Here is a 13,766-nt window from a genome sequence, read left to right on the forward strand (position 1 = left end):
CTTATACTCCAGTGCGACCTATGTTTTTTTCCTTCTTTATTATGCATTTACCGGCCGGTGCGGCTTATACTCCGGAGCGACTTATAGTCCGAAGAATACGGTACATAAAAGGAAGAACAACATAGGTCTTTGTCTCACGTAAGGTTTGTAAATGATAGGCAAAATAACAAAACAAGTGCAATTCCCCATTAAGGTGTTTCCCAATTTTCTGTCCTATTGTGTAAGTTTATTTTTATCATCACCATTCTTGAAGCAAACAAAGGTCACCACAAGCCTCTAAGCAGCTGATTTAGCGTCACAGCAGGTGCTGACAAACGGTCCTGATAAAGTACGTAAAGGCCAAGAGGAAAAGCAACACCATTTCTGAAGCAGGAGAGGTTTTTAAGGCTACATACGGCCCGACTAGCCATTCGTCTTTGTTTCCACATCCCACAGGCAGCTGCTGCCAAAGGTCAGCAAAATGTTACCAGAACAAGGCCCTATACAAGCTAGTGACCGTGCCCATGAGTCAGGAGGGCACACACCCAGGCAACACGTACAAGTGTTAGTTCTCCTTCGCAGACACACAAACACACACCACTAGGAGGTGAGCCTATGAAGCTCTCCATCGCCGAGTTAACTCAAGTTACACTCTCGCCTCCAGGTGAAGTCGGCGTTTGAAGCAACATCCGCCCCTCGCTGTCCTTTGCTCACCTACACCCCCTAGCTGAAACACAACCTAGGGTAATATACACTGCTTTAGACCTTTTGTGTGGGGAAGTTTGCGCCCAGGGACAAGCGGGTGGGTGTTTGCTTGGATGGGTGGGAGAAGGACACGCACAGGCCTCACGCGACAGAGCTGTAGTGCGTACAGACAGGCACGCACGGGATGCAAGCAAACAAAGCAAGAATATGCTTCAACATTCGCGTCAGTCTCACCAGGTCATTTACTCGAGCCTGAAATCTATTTGACAGCTGTTATTTTCATTTGCTCAACTTTGACCCACAACAATCAGGCAACATAAGAACGCAGCAAACAGATAAAATGCAGAAAAAGCTGCTTTTATTCCTTTCAGCAAAAGGATGTGTGAATGAGAAAAACATGTTTTGTCTGTTTGGAGATGCTGATGGCTATAGCTAGCTTTTCCTTTGACGTTGAAGCATTCCTCACATGTGCTTTTAAACAGGAGCAGTAAAATGACTAACTCCCTTCCAACATGTTTCACCTCCGTGGCTGGAAATTTAATCCATGACTGTGCTTTTTATGGCTGAGCTAGCTTACAGCCGAAACCTGAGGACCCTCAGGGTGCCTAGTCTGCAGAGAAAATGTCTTGCCTGATCCCGTTAGGTCGAGCATGTGTGTGCTCCTACTTTTTATGTGTTTATTTTCACTGCAATAGAGCTATGAATCCAAAGAAAAATTACCATTAGTCTACATTCACACTGCAGGGTAGGATGTCCAGTTCGGATTTTTTTTTGTCAAATCCAATCTTTTTACGTACGGTAATCGTTCACATTACAAAAAAAACGCGACGTCTAATGTGAAGGCAGTGTGACCCTCATGCAGACATGACATCATGACGTCAAACGTGGTGCAGTGTTTACGGAAGTTTAGTTTAATTTAGTCTTTATTTGAAGGGACAACGTACAGAGACATTAAACTCAAAGACAGATATGTTCTGCACCAGATTATAGCTAAATAGCTCATTTCCATCTGCAGTCCCTGGCTACCTAAATTAAAGAGATACAAAAACCATGTAATAAAATTATAACATTAAAATTATGCTATAGCATGTAGTCAAATTAAGAAAAGTCATAAAATGTCCTTTCAATGACACATAATACAAAACAACCACATCTCATTTACATCATAACGCAGACAATACATGCTATTGTTCACATCTGTCATTTGTAAAAACAACCATGATTTTAACATACACACCTCACAGTTTACAACAAAATGTTCTCATGCATAAATATAATACACATTAAGTTGACATGTCAAACATAGTGCCCACCGCAGTGACCGTGTGAGCAGCTTTGATTGCTCCCAAGCCACTTTTTAACTTACAATTTGAATGAAGAGTAATCTGTTATACTTTTCAAGTTTGTTCAAGAAAACATGTCTTTAATTCTAGTCGATCTCAGTCGTGGCGCATTTGTGGAAATGTTAAAGGGGAACATTATCACAATTTCAGAATAGTTAAAACCATTAAAAATCAGTTCCCAGTGGCTTATTATATTTTTCGAAGTTTTTTTCAAAATTTTACCCATCACGCAATATCCCTAAAAAAAGCTTCAAAGTGCCTGATTTTAACCATCGTTGTATACACCCGTCCATTTTCCTGTGACGTCACATAGTGAAGCCAACACAAACAAACATGGCGGAAAGAACAGCAAGCTATAGCGACATTAGTTCGGATTCAGACTCGGATTTCAGCGGCTTAAGCGATTCAACAGATTACGGATGTATTGAAACGGATGGTTGTAGTGTGGAGGTAGGTAGCGAAAACGAAATTGAAGAAGAAACTGAAGCTATTGAGCCATATCGGTTTGAACCGTATGCAAGCGAAAACGACGAAAACGACACGACAGCCAGCGACACGGGAGAAAGCGAGGACGAATTCGGCGATCGCCTTCTAACCAACGATTGGTATGTGTTTGTTTGGCATTAAAGGAAACTAACAACTATGAACTAGGTTTACAGCATATGAAATACATTTGGCAACAACATGCACTTTGAGAGTGCAGACAGCCCAATTTTCATCAATTAATATATTATGTAGACATACCCTCATGTCAGCAGGCCAGGGAAGCTAGGGTCGATATTCTTCTCTTGATCATCTTCGGTGGCATAAGGGACGGTGTGAGCCAAGACATCCAGGGGGTTTAGCTCGCTCGTCTGCGGGAACAAACTGCCGCCATTGCTAGCTGTGCTACCGAGGTCCTTTGTCCCTGAATTGCTCACACACTCCGGCAGATTCAATGGGGGTCTGGCGGCAGATTTCTTTGACTTTATCGTTGGAAATGCATCTGCTTTGAGTGTCGCAGGATATCCACACATTCTTGCCATCTCTGTCGTAGCATAGCTTTCGTCGGTAAAGTGTGCGGAACAAACGTCCAATTTCTTGCCACTTTCGCATCTTTGGGCCACTGGTGCAACTTGAATCTGTCCCTGTTCGTGTTGTTACACCCTCCGACAACACACCGACAAGGCATGATGTCTCCAAGGTACGGAAAACAGTCGAAAAAACGGAAAATAACAGAGCTGATTTGACTCGGTGTTTGAGAAAATGGCGGATTGCTTCCCGATGTGACGTCACGTTGTGACGTCATCGCTCCGAGAGCGAATATTAGAAAGGCGTTTAATTCGCCAAAATTCACCCATTTAGAGTTCGGAAATCGGTTAAAAAAATATATGGTCTTTTTTCTGCAACATCAAGGTACCGTATTTTCCGCACTATAAGGCGCACCTAAAAACCACAAATTTTCTCAAAAGCTGACAGTGCGCCTTATAACCCGGTGCGCTTTATTACGATTCATTTTCATAAAGTTTCGATCTCGCAACTTCGGTAAACAGCCGCCATCTTTTTTCCCGGTAGAACAGGAAGCGCTTCTTCTTCTACGCAAGCAACCGCCAAGGAAAGCACCCGCCCCCATAGAACAGGAAGCGCTTCTTCTTCTACTGTAAGCAACCACCCGCCCCCGGAAGAAGGAGAAAAAACGCGCGGATATCACCGTACGTTTCATTTCCTGTTTACATCTGTAAAGACCACAAAATGGCTCCTACTAAGCGACAAGGATCCGGTTCATAAAAAGACGCAATCTCTCCATCCGCACACGGATTACTACCGTATTTCACAGCAACTGATATTCCTGTGAACCGCACTGTGGAACGGGAGCACGTACGGTGAATATTCGCACCACAGGGAATGAGAAGTCATCCTTCACTGTGGTTCTAGCTTGCCATGCTAACTTCCACCCATGGTGATATTCAAAAGGAAGACCTTGCCAAAAGAGACCTTTCCAGCCGGCGTCATCATAAAAGCTAACTCGAAGGGATGGATGGATGAAGAAAAGATGAGCGAGTGGTTAAGGGAAGTTTACGCGAAGAGGCCGGGTGGCTTTTTTCACACAGCTCCGAAGGCGAACACACCTTCACTAAGACGGGCAGACAGCGCCGGACGACATACGCCAACATTTGCCAGTGGATCGTAAATGCCTGGGCAGATATTTCGGTCACAACTGTGGTCCGAGCTTTCCGGAAGGCAGGATTCACAGAACTACTGGACAACAACAGCGACACTGACTCCGATGACTTCGACGAGACGGAACCGGCCATTTTGGATCCCACGCTTGCGCAACTTTTCAATTCGGACACCGAAGACGAAGAATTCGAAGGATTTACGAATGAAGAATAACTTCAGAAGGTGAGCGCTATGTTTATTTTGTGTGTTGTGACATTAACGTTCGAGCAACATTATGTTGCTATTGCTCTACACCATTTTGAATTTTACTATGTTTGTGATTGCACATTTGCGTACATTTTGGGACAGAGTTGTTAGAACGCTGGTTTTCAATATATTATTAAAGTTTGACTGAACTATCTGACTGTTTTTTTGACATTCCCTTTAGCGCAGCGTAGGCGCGGCTTATAATCCGGGGCGGCTTATTGGTGGACAAAGTTATGAAATATGTAATTCATTGAAGGTGCGGCTAATAATCCGGTGCGCCTTATAGTGCGGAAAATACGGTATATATTGACGCTTACATAGGTCTGGTGATAATGTTCCCCTTTAAGGATTTTGTGCAATCGGAGGCAACGTTTTCTGAACCGAATTGTTGAGCGTAGAAAATTAAGAAGGAAGAGGACAATCATTTTTGGCTTTCGCAGTTTGCAGCACATTTGCTTTGATGTCTGCCTCGAGTAGCGTGTGGGTGAACAGTCAGAGACAGGAGACGTGGAACATTGACGGGAGTTTCTAAAACATTATTTTTGTCTGTTTTCTGCACATTTCTCATCTATTTATTTTGAAACAGTCTATTTTGGCGACAAATTATGGAACTTATCATTACACATACGAAAGAGGCCTGGGTTGATTTAAAAAATGTGGAATTTCTCTGTTCACATTGACAAAAAAAATCCAAAACAGGTGACATATGGGAAGAAAATCGGAATTGACCTGAAGTGTGAACAAGGCTTAGAGATGTCACTAGAGATTGCATAATTAGGATATGGGGTCAATGAGCTGCAGAGCCTAACCAATCTTTACCACAGCTGTGTCCAAGTGTTTGCATGGCTAAAGATTGTACTCATGTGAAGGATTTCTACAAAAGGGGTGCACGCTTAGGGAGACAGAATTTCATTTCCATACAGTGCTTGAAAGTGTGACCTGGCAACACATTGCATTGTGGGTCTTGCTGGACTCTAAATCGCCTATTTACATAGTTGGTTACAAGACTGTTTAATTTTTTTTTTCTTTAACAAGTTCAAAACATGGTGCAAACGTGCGGCATCATTAATTGCCATAATCGTGGTCATGATCACTTAAGGGGAAAAAAGGATTTGATGAGACTTTTTTCATTTCCAGCGTGAAAACAAAGCCGATTAAAGTCGGGTTATGAAGTTCATAAAGAGAGGGCGAATAGCCTGGATAGCAGCTGTGATACAATCAAACATGACTTTTAACGCCATCATCTGGTACATGTTGATGTGTTCACGGCACTTCCAGACTGGTAAATTTGAATCAAAGCACGTTTATTCAGTTTCACACGTAGCATTTAGTAGGCTGTTAGCGTTAGCCAAGCAGCTAGACAAACAACGTACAGTATTTTGGAAAAAAGTATGTTGTCTATTTACTGTGTCTTGGGTAAGCACAAAAATGAATGAGTGTTGTTTCCGGAGAAGTGGCGCAGTGATCAAAAGTATTTAAGAGTAAAAATGGGATTATTGTTTAGGAACATCAGCTAATGAAATGAGCCTGGGTACCATCACTCCATCTCAAACACATTAGAGATCAAAGTCATATATTATGCGCTAAAGGAGGACAATGAGCCTTAACAGACTTTGCATTCTGAAATTCGCTATGTGGTAGGTTACTGCAGACGTTATCTCATTCTGTTGTTGACTATTTTTTTCATATGGTGTTGATCTGGAAATGGTTGCTTGGGCATATTGTTGGTGTGGCACCGAACGGAGATGTTGACATGCAGAGTTTCAAGCACTCTTCATTCTCTAGTGGGTGACTCTTCAAGTCACTTTTTAAGTCATGCTACAAATTAGCAGAGGTGCTACTTTTTGTAGAAACGCTTTTGCCGCATACTTGTCCGACATCATCCCGCTTGAAGCCAAACCACCGCCAGAAGATGGACTCCCTGCTGTTTTTCTTGGAATTAATTCTTCCTTCATTTGTTACCAGATTTGCACCTTCTTTCTCTCGCATTACCACTCGCACCACTCCGCTAGCATCACAGCTGACGTTACCATTCCGCTGCCTCTCTGCTGGGCGAGAGCATATGACGTTGCACGCGCGACAGTATGTAACAAGGTGCGCTTGTTTTATCCCTCTGTGAGGAGAGACAAGAAAGACTGAGAAGAGCCTGTGGTATAATGCCCACAGCTAAGAGCAACTGCCTGAGAATGTATACTCGAATATCACGATCTAGTCATTTTCTATATCGCACAGAGACAAACCCGCGATATATCGAGTATATTCGATATATCGCCCAGCCCTACACGCTACACACGCACACCGAGCAGGACGACACAAGAAGCTAACCGCTAAAGCATCAATGTAAAGTAGGGGTGATCGAACCAGATGTCGACACTATCGAGGCCTTGTATAGGATCAGTATATAAACGATAGTATAGTGGTCTGATTGATATTTTTTTGTTCTTGTTGTAATTATTACAAAATAATTTTTTGGACGTTTTTGTTATTACAATCAGTATTACATACATTTCCAAGCTCTCAATCTGAAATTTCAACTGGAACGTCCCCCGAAATCAGATTTCCTACACGGAAAATCTGAGAGTCCTCACCCACCGAGTTGGCTTTAAAGATGGCTGCTCTGAACCATAGTATCCATTAGGGCTGCGAATCTTTGGGTGTCCCACAATTCGATTCAATATCGATTCTTGGGTCACGGTTCGATTCAAAATCGATTTTTTTCGATTCAACACGATTCTCGATTCAAAAACGATATTTTACCGATTCAAAACGATTCTCTATTCATTCAATACATAGGATTTCAGCAGGATCTACCCCAGTCTTCTGACATGCAAGCAGAGTAGTAGATTTTCGTAAAAAGCTTTTATAATTGTAAAGGACAATATGATATCAACTGATTGCAATCATGTAAATTTGTTTTAACTATTAAATGAAACAAAAATATGACTTATTTTATCTTTGTGAAAATATCGGACACAGTGTGTTGTCAAGCTTATGAGATGCGATGCAAGTGTAAGCCACTGTGACACTATTCTTTTTTTTTTTTTTTTATAAATGTCTAATGATAATGTCAATGAGGGATTTTTAATCACTGCTATGTTGAAATTGTAACTAATATTGATACTGTTGTTGATAATATTCATTTTTGTTTCACTACTTTTGGTTTGTTCTGTGCCGTGTTTGTGTCTCCTCTCAATTGCTCTGTTTATTGCAGTTCTGAGTGTTGCTGGGTCGGGTTTGGATTTGGAATTGGATTGCATTGTTATGGTATTGCTGTGTATTGTTTTGTTGGATTGATTAATTAAATAAATAAATAAAATAAAATACAAAATTAAAAAATAAAAATAAATAAATAAATAAAATTAAAAAATCGATTTTTTCAAAATGAAAATCGATTCTGAATCGCACAACGTGAGAATCGCAATTCGAATTTAAATCAATTTTTTCCCACACCCCTAATTATCCATTATTAGCACTTCTCTCTAGTTTTTGTCGCACCAAATCAGCAATATAGAATGTATTGCCGGATGTTTATATATGATAATGTCCTTATGGTGTGAATTAAAAAAACTAATGTGTTTTATATGTTCTACATCGCAAGCAATAGCGCCACCCGCCGTCTTTGTGTTTCCTCCCCATTAATCGTGTTTGAAGGTTGCAGAGGGAGTGCACATTTTGACACACAGTTTATGTTGCTCATGTTTGTTTATATTCAGATAAGGCAAGCGCAAGAATAGCTTATGTAGAAGTGGCCATTTTGGTTCCCGACCTTGTAACCGAAACACTTATAACTCAGCTGTGACATCATTCCCAGCACCGACTTCCAACTTCTGAGGATAATGGAACGCCCAATGAGTCTTTGAACACTTGACGGTTTTTAAGGGCAATGCCCAAATGATTTAAATAGAAGCCAATAGTAGTTACTGTGCACTAGTCACTTAAAAAAAACAAAAAAAACTGTAAGTAGCATTTAATACCACACATTTAATACATCATCTGATTTACAAAAACATTAGCAAATTCTAGATTGAATACGATAAAAACTCTATAAAAATGTGTTATTGTGTTTGCATTAGTTACTTGCTATGAAACATTTTTACTTCTAATATCTAGTGTCAAAGTAGGGATGGGCGATATAGCCTAAAATCTATATCACAGTGTATATTGCAGCCTCCTGCTATAACGATATATGTATCCCAATAAATTATTTGGTATATATAACAATGATAACCGTTTCAAACGGGTTAGAAAAAGGCTCCATATTACATTAATTCTGTTTTTTTTGTTTTTTGTTTTTTCAAAACAAGTATTATTGTACTTGTTAATTTATTGGTCATATTTGTGTGCTTTCTGTTGTAACATTTTTCTTTCTACACTTCTGTTAAAATGTAATGACTACATATTCTTCTGTTTGATACTTTACATTCATTTTAGGCGATATTACAAATTTGGGTATTGATCCAATACCAAGTAGTTACAGCGGCAAAATGGATCATACCAACGCTGACACTTGAAATGTTCAAGATTACGAAATGATTACATTTTTTATTACAATTATAATCAGTCAAAAACACAGAATTGCGCTGTAACAATATCAGTTATGTTTTTTAATTATGACCTACTATTGGCTCTGATTTGAATCCTTTGATTTTTGTCCTTAAAGCCCTCTTTTATCTAGGTGCTCATTTACTAAATGTATAAACAATAACAAAAACAAGAAAAGATTTTTGATAGAATAAAATATCGATCTAACCACTGCAGTATCAAACTGATACTATATGACTTGGTATTGTTACTGTCGATATTTGTATTAATTTGCCCACCTTTGTTTACATTCAAAAGCTCTGGGAGGCGAAGAATCCTTGCAGTTGCACTGTGGAGGGACGTTAGCCACCGGCAAGAACTCCAGATGGGTACCCGGTACATGGGAATCATTACCGATACTCAACGGTACCAATTTTCCCTACTTTTGTGTGTGTTAATAAATATTAATTGTTTTTGATGATAAATATAATTTTATTGCAACATTTTAAAATTAGATGATTACGATAACTGCTGTCCAGTTGTTATATCTTGTTTTACTATTTCTGAGTCACATTTGCAGGTATGATATTAAGTTGCAATTGCAAGTCCAAGACGTTAGATGGCAGTAGCGTGTAGTTTATGCCATGTTGTGTTTGTCATTTCAGTCTTTGCTCTCTGTTGCGCCCTACAGAGTATTTATACTGTAAGTATTGTACTTATTGCACACCAGCCGTTTGATTGTAACGTGCATATTAGTTGTAGTTTTGATTAATACATTTGAAGGTGTGGAATTTAATCAGTAGTTAAGTTAAGTTAAAGTACCAATGATTGTCACACACACACGAGGTGTGGCGAAATTATTCTCTGAATTTGACCCATCACCCTTGATCACCCCCTGGGAGGTGAGGGGAGCAGTGAGCAGCATGTCAATTTCAATCAATAGCAAAGACAATGTATATTAGCAGCAAGCTAACACCCTTTTGGAAAAGTGGAGCTTTACTTAATATGTTGGGAGTGTTATTTGAGTCAATTTATTTGTTGGCATTGAAAACAACAATACCTAGAGCAGGGGTCGGCAACCCGCGGCTCCGGAGCCGCATGCGGCTCTTTGATCAGTCTGATGCGGCTCAGCTGCATACTTGCCAACCCTCCCGATTTTTCCGGGAGACTCCCGAATTTCAGTGCCTCTCCCGAAAATCTCCCGGGGCAACCATTCCGATTTTCACCCGGACAACGATATTGAGGTCGTGCCGTGATGGCTCTGCCTTTAGCGTCCTCTACGACCCGTCGCCGTGTCCGCTTTTTCACCATACTAACTGCGTGCCGGCCCAGTCAAATGTTGTATGCGGCTTCTGCATACACACGTTAGTGACTGCAAGGCATACTTGATCAACACTCATACAGGTCACACTGACGGTGGCGATATAAACAACTTTAACACTGTTACAAATATGCGCCACACTGTGAACCCACACTAAACAAGAATGACAAACACATTTCGGGAGAACATCCGCACCGTAACACAACAGAACAAATACCCAGAATCCCTTGCAGCCCAAACTCTTCCGGGCTACAATATTCACTAACCCCCCCCCCCTGCTACCACCAAACCCCGCCCCTCCCAACCCCGCCCACCAACATCGCACATGCCTCACAGATGAGAGTTTACAATCCTGTGTGAAGATAAAGGTGACGTCATACAGCCCTCATGTGGAGACGCTGTGCGCTGCGGTTCGGGAGCAGAAATCACATTGACCAAGTATGATAAATATTTTAATTTCCTATCATTTTCACATTTTTTAATTGTTCAGTGAAACAGACATTTTATTATTCAGGTTGGCAGCTGACTGCACGGCGCCAGTAAAAGGATGACGGCACAGAGAGAGGACTTCATTTTTGGTTCTCTGCCAGTTGATAATTTAAGTTTGGCGTTTTGTTTTTTCATTACTACAAGGAGGCCTTAAATAGACATTAAGTATTTTACTTAACCTTCAACCAGACGTCTTTTTCTGAGTTTTTGACTGATTGATTGAAACTTTTATTAGTAGATTGCACAGTACAGTACATATTCCGTACAATTGACCACTAAATGGTAACACCCGAATAAGTTTTTCAACTTGTTTAAGTCGGGGTCCACGTTAATCAGTTCATGGGAGTTAAAAAGGTTTTGTTGTATGCAGAAATGTTATTTCATTTTCTCTGCAATCGTTCATTGATTTCATAAATGTAACCCATAATAGTTTGTTTATACATAGCACAAAGCAAAAAAAAACGTCATATGCAGTTTTAAATTTCAAAAGTTTTGTGGCTCCCATTGTTTTCTTTAATTTGTGAAACGGGTCAAAATAGCTCTTTGAGTGGTAAAGGTTGCCGACCCCTGACCGAGAGGTAGTTTGGCTGAATTCGCACTCAGTGCTACTGGATTTATCGCACCATTGGATTTTACCTGAACCGGTGCTTGGTAAAACAGGTGGGATTCGGTCAGTGCCAAAAAAAAAGTTCCGGATTGGGATGCTACATTGCGTTGAGGACGTGGTCTTTTGCTTGTCGCTGTCAAATTTGCCTACCACTGCTACAATGTGTCATCAAGATGCATTTTCGTAATATAACGATGATATTGGAGGCGACCACAGCTACAATGTGTCATAAATATGATATTGGGAGGCTAAAAAAAGTGTTTTTCTTCATTTTTGTTCCGGACAAGTGTACTGCACTACAAGCGAGTGTGAAAACTGACTAATAAAAGTCCAAGAGGGCTGTTAGTGGAACATTTTGTGTTTGTTTTGCTGAAACCACAGTATGAGCTGTACACAGACAAACCACCTACCTTTGCCAGTAAAAATGACACATAAGTTTGCAGGGTGAAAAGGCTGCGAGCCGGCCAGACGTTGGCATGGCATGCAAATGACCTTTAACCCCCCCCCAACAGTCATGAAGAGGGTAATTTAAAAGCCATGCTCAAACCTGTGAGACTTGCAAACAATGCTTTGAATGAATGCTAACTATTGTGGACAACCAATCCCTGTCGTCGACGTCATCAAACAAAGAAAATTACACCGACGTTCGTGAGTTAAACGCACCTTAAAGATACGTCCCATATGAACTATAAGTGTGTTTTGCTCATTTGAAGTCATAAAATTAGATTTTTTATTCGACCACTAGCGGCCATTAGCAGGAGCTGATGGCCTCCTCTCGCTTAACCGGGGTGGAGACGACTATGCCCATAAGGCGACCACCTGGCTACTAAACATCAATTTTATACAATTAAATGCTCTCGACTTAACAAAAATACACATTTGTTTTATTTGTACAAAACACTGCCTTTTCCCAGTTGGCCCAAACACCGCACACACCCCTTCTCCCCCCAAGAAAGGGGTCGTTCGATGGCCGCATTGAGGGCTCACACAGTCCATTCAAACATCAGTTTATTGAAAAAAAAAATGGACATTTTTATTTATTTATTTGTTTGTATTGCTTCCTTTTAGAATCAGAACCGCTATTTGAGGGGAAAAAACGTCATAATATATGCTCCTCTCGTTTTTTGACACTGTCAGCGGCGTAACGATGGATGAATTGTGTGTCTTTCGTTAAAAAAATGACATTCGAGGATGTCAGGAGTTCAAAAATAGGGATTAAACACACATTAGTAGGGAAGAAAAAAGTACTTACAGTGAAATGGGAATGACAAAGAGGGTCCTCTTCTCCTGCTGTGTCCTCCGGTGGGGGGATATCACACAGTGGCGAGGCAGATGGGTCACACCTCAACGCTTGTGTGCGCCGAACTGTGGTTTTTGTGCGATAGCTCCTTAAAAGTGTCCGTTGTCTTCATCATGGTTTCACGCTCAGCCTCTTCTACATGTACATGTATTCCACACCGACACCCATTCTTGCCGTGGAGAAGACACGCTGTGCGTCTCCGTCGTTTCCTGTCCAGCCCAGAACCCACGCTGCCTTCACGGCCTTCAGGATAATCGGAGACCAGAGGACGAATGGGCGATACGGCAAGTAAATTCTGTACAAGAGCAGTTCTACCTACGCTATATTGCCAAAAGTATTTGGCCACCTGCCTTGACTCACATATGAACTTTTAGTTATTTTAGGGTTCGATATGTCGTCGGTCCACCTTTTGCAGCTATTACAGCTTCAACTCTTCTGGGAAGGCTGTCCACAAGGTTGCGGAGTGTGTTAATAGGAATTTTCCACCATTCTTCCAAAAGCGCATTGGTGAGGTCACACACTGATGTTGGTCCAGAAGGCCTGGCTCTCAGTCTCCGTTCTAATTCATCCCAAAGGCATACTTGCCAACCCTCTCGATTTTCCCGGGAGACTCCCGAATTTCAGTGCTCCTCCCGAAAATCTCCCGGGGCAACCATTCTCCCGAATTTCTCCCGATTTCCACCGGGACAATAATATTGGGGGCGTGCTTTAAAGGCACTGCCTCTAGCGTCCTCTACAACCTGTCGTCAAGTCCGCTTTTCCTCCATACAAACAGCCGGCCCAGTCACATAATATATGCAGCTTTTACACACACACAAGTGAATGCAAGCCATACTTGATCAACAGCCATACAGGTCACACTGAGGGTGGCCGTATAAACAACTTTAACACTGTTACAAATATGTGCCACACTGTGAACACACACCAAACAAGAATGACAAACACATTTCGGGAGAACATCCGCACCATAACACAACAGAACAAATACCCAGAACCCCTTGCAGCACTAACTCTTCCGGGACGCTACAATATACACCCCCGCTACCACCAAACCCTGCCCCCATCTCCCGAATTCAGAGGTCTCAAGGTTGGCAA

At 41.3% G+C, this 13,766-nt stretch overlaps 1 protein-coding gene across 6 annotated transcripts in view; it reads right to left on the reverse strand.

Annotated features, from left to right (window-relative positions):
- The window catches only part of raph1b (Ras association (RalGDS/AF-6) and pleckstrin homology domains 1b), a 74,365-nt gene extending 61,430 nt beyond the window's left edge, over positions 1-12,935 (reverse strand). For 5 of the 6 annotated variants that reach the window (XM_061985077.1, XM_061985081.1, XM_061985080.1 and 2 more), the window contains exon 1: positions 12,624-12,935. The gene's annotated coding sequence lies outside the window, so the exon portion shown is untranslated. Of the gene's footprint in view, positions 1-11,781; positions 11,815-12,623 lie in introns of those variants that run through there. The other variant, XM_061985078.1, reaches the window with a different exon arrangement.
- Between the last annotated feature and the right edge of the window lie 831 nt (positions 12,936-13,766).

Source organism: Nerophis lumbriciformis, linkage group LG23 (genome assembly GCF_033978685.3).
Source record: "Nerophis lumbriciformis linkage group LG23, RoL_Nlum_v2.1, whole genome shotgun sequence".
Taxonomy (NCBI): domain Eukaryota; kingdom Metazoa; phylum Chordata; class Actinopteri; order Syngnathiformes; family Syngnathidae; genus Nerophis; species Nerophis lumbriciformis.